The sequence below is a fragment of the Cannabis sativa genome, chromosome 5 (assembly GCF_029168945.1).
Source record: "Cannabis sativa cultivar Pink pepper isolate KNU-18-1 chromosome 5, ASM2916894v1, whole genome shotgun sequence".
NCBI classification, from domain to species: domain Eukaryota; kingdom Viridiplantae; phylum Streptophyta; class Magnoliopsida; order Rosales; family Cannabaceae; genus Cannabis; species Cannabis sativa.
Genome location: NC_083605.1, coordinates 33948988 through 33952552, shown reverse-complemented (window position 1 = coordinate 33952552; position 3565 = coordinate 33948988). Strand labels below are relative to the sequence as shown.

The 3565-nt window shown below is 29.4% G+C and overlaps 1 long non-coding RNA gene across 1 annotated transcript; it reads right to left on the bottom strand.

Moving 5' to 3' along the window:
• Positions 1 to 2266: 2266 nt before the first annotated feature.
• On the bottom strand, positions 2267 to 2957 carry LOC133037879 (uncharacterized). The gene is made up of 2 exons (XR_009687866.1): positions 2864 to 2957; positions 2267 to 2782 (listed from the first exon to the last, which is right to left on the bottom strand). It is a non-coding gene; the product is annotated as an uncharacterized LOC133037879 (long non-coding RNA).
• Between the last annotated feature and the right edge of the window lie 608 nt (positions 2958 to 3565).

Here is a 3565-nt window from a genome sequence, read left to right as displayed (position 1 = left end):
ACTTTTTACTCGTTTATCCGATTTCAAAAATTCCAGTTGCGTTCTCTTAGTTAAATGATATGTGATCTTAAAAATCAATTTAGAAAATTTAGATATCATTTTTTGTGAAATAACTTGTCGCACAAGTTAGTGAGCCAAACTTTTGAACTTATAAATCCTAGTGTACTATGCAAATCACTTTAACAAGACTAAAGCAAATTTATACCATTTGATTATTTGTAGTCTTGATGTAGATGAGCTTCCTAGCTTGATTTGCATGTTTTGATCCCATGTTGAATTTCCCGAGAGTTGACTTTTGACTTTGACTTTGACTTTGACTTTGACTTTCGGGTTGACTTTTGACTTTGAGCTTTTTGAAGACCTTTTTTGAATAGGGTCTTGACTTGTTGATCCCTTGATGAATCTTTTGCTCTTATGAAGTATGAAGTAGTTTATATACTTGTTGAATCTACTTCTTTGATTATGTTTGACTTTACCGAGCAAATATAGATACTCTGTGAACTTGCTTGCAAAATAATCAAGAAAAGATTAGTAACAAATAATAATCAAATATTTGTTTATCATCAAAATAAATGAGTGAATGACTTTTGGTCAACAACCCCTACCTACACCACATAATACTTGTGAGTCACAAAGACTCAGCAAGAAAAGTAATAAAATAATATCCCAAATCAGTACACAAATAACATCAATTTAAACTCAAATAATCACAATCAGGTATTTACAAATATATAAACATTCAATAATACACAAATATTTGTATAATATAACAAGTCATACCAGTTACATTATAAAGTAATCAATTTCGTCGTTGTCTAATAAGACAACACTAATCCTTATTCCAACATTCAAATATAAATGTCATTGTCTTATAAGACAATCCAGATACCTATCCCGACATCCATATGTCACTGCCGTTACCTAATGAGATAACTAATTGTTATGATATTCTTAGCATGTTATTTATGTTATTTTTAGAGTTAATTTTCTTCTTTATTATCACTTTTTGGAATAGAATTATGTTTGTTTTCATTAATTTCAAGTTTCGACACTTGGGATGTATAAATTGGTCAAATATCACAAAAAAGATCATATATAAAATAGGAAAAATTGTGCAAGAAAATAAAGCTAAAACTTCAAGCCTAAATTAGACTATGTTTAGATCATATTTTGGAGAAAGTCAAAACATAAAAGTTCTAGATCTCTCTTTTATCTTTCCGTAATATTTTGAGTCGTCCAATTTTAAGCAATATCAAGAGAGTTATGGCCAAAATACTATCAGTCGATGCAGTAGAAAGCTCACTGCCCAAATAAAAGGGGGTTATGCCGCGACATAAGATATCCATGTCGCGGCCCGCCCCTTCTAATCCTAAGAAAAATAGGTTTTCAGCGTCTTTTTTATTTTTATTTTTGTATCATTTTTTTGGCTATAATAGAAGTGGACTTCAGTAGTTTTCAACAAGGAATTAAGGAGTACGAATTTTGGAGAGCGAAATTGATATTGAAGGCTTTCTCATCAGGGTTTTCAACATTCTTTTCTTCTTTATTCTTAAATTAATATGTGTGAAATTGCTACGATAAACATGAGTAGCTAAACAGTTTATTAGGGTCTAGATAGATATTATTTGACATTGAGTTTTGGTTTTAATATGATTTAATTTCCCCTCAATGTCTATGTATTATATTTCATTCGTACTTAATTTCTTTAAATTGCCTGACCATCAATTAATTATTTATATTTTTAATATAAAATTTTAGAAGTGAGTGTCAATTATGCTATAGTGACATAGAACTAAATTTCGATATAGGTAATTTCGATATAGGTAATTTCGATAGCTTATAGGGTTTCTGTGTTTAATGTCTTTTACATGTTTAATTTATCACGAGAGTAGAAAATTTGCATGTAATTAAGATTTATATATCTGAGAAGACTATAAATTACCTAAGTAAACCTGCTATTGCATAGAATTCGGTAATATGAATAGAATCATATTAAACCATAATCAATAGATGCAGTTGAAATCGAAAGCCCTAACTTTTATTCATCATTAACTTCCTTATTAATTTACCTGCTTCTTTTTTTCACTGTTTTTATTATTTTCTAATTTTAATTTTCTCTTAAATTTTATATTTCCAAATAGAAGTAAAGAATTAATTTTAAAGTACTTAACTACAATTCTTATGGGATCGACATCACTCTTTGTGAGTCTATAACTTGTTAATGATATGTATACTTTGGTGTTAAAAATACCACAACACTAACAAGTAAGAAACCTAACAACAATTTCAATTTATAGCCAGGGCTTTTTCTCACACAATAGTAATGACCGTGTCTTATAAACGATAATAATCGTATATTATAAATGATAATAGTTGTATCCCAACATGACATGCTATTTAGTACATTTGTACTTTTCTTACTTTTAATTCTAGAGTCATGCATGCTGGCCAATCTAAATGAAAAAATGGATGACGATCTCGGTCCTAGGTCACAACAACGGTAAATCGGCCAACAACTTGACCTAATCCATTCTAGGTCTTTGAATTCATAATTCGAAATTTCCCTATCTATACATAGTATGGCAATACCCTAAATATTAAGAAAACACAAAAAATGGGGGTCGCGAACATCACCAAAAATGACAAACCGTTTAAAAAAAATAGCAGACTATTTTTAGGTGTTCCTCCCCAGAAAAATGGTCGACGACCGTTTTTCTGTAGAATTAGAGCCCGAGTTTCGCTTATCTACAACTCCCTCCAAACCTAACCAAATGGTCTCAAACTTCAAAAAACAATTAACTATCATCAATATAACACAACCCAACTAACAAAAACTAAAATAAAAACGTAATTCAAAACTTACCATTAAAGACCAAGCTTTGAGTTCCAAGAGCTCAAGCTTGCTTCACCCACATAACCAACTACACTAAAAGCTTGGAAACATCAAAATAACTCTAATTCTATTATAATTCATACTTACTCATATAGAAACAAATCCTTAAAATTCCCACTTAAAACCAAACTTTAACCTTCAAAATTCAAAGAGAAAATAAAGGGTTAGGACTACCTTGCTTTTCTCCACAAGTTACTTTATTCTTGATTGACTTTTCCATGGTATTAAATTTGTCGAGAATTATCGACATACATTTTCTTTTTTGGCCAAAATAATATGACGCAGTCCAGACAAGTTTACTCACATAAAGTGAAGTAAGACTTATAAGGTGTGCAAATAGATATTTGTAAAAGGATATGACTTTCTAATAAGAAATTTGCATATATGTACTTGTACACAAAATAAATTATTGTACAAATTTTGCATAGACATGAGATTGATTGAAATAAGACTTAAATATTGAGAAAATATAATCATGATTTGATTATAGCTTGGAATATATTTGATAAGAACTTATAAGTGTCACATAAATATTGCAACAAAAAGTTATTTACTTTGAGCTCCTAATATATTGAAAATTTGAAATATGCGTTATCTAAAAATTCTAGAAGAATTTAATACATGTCTTTAGTGATAAAAATTTAATGCTGCACACACATATGACAAAGATCT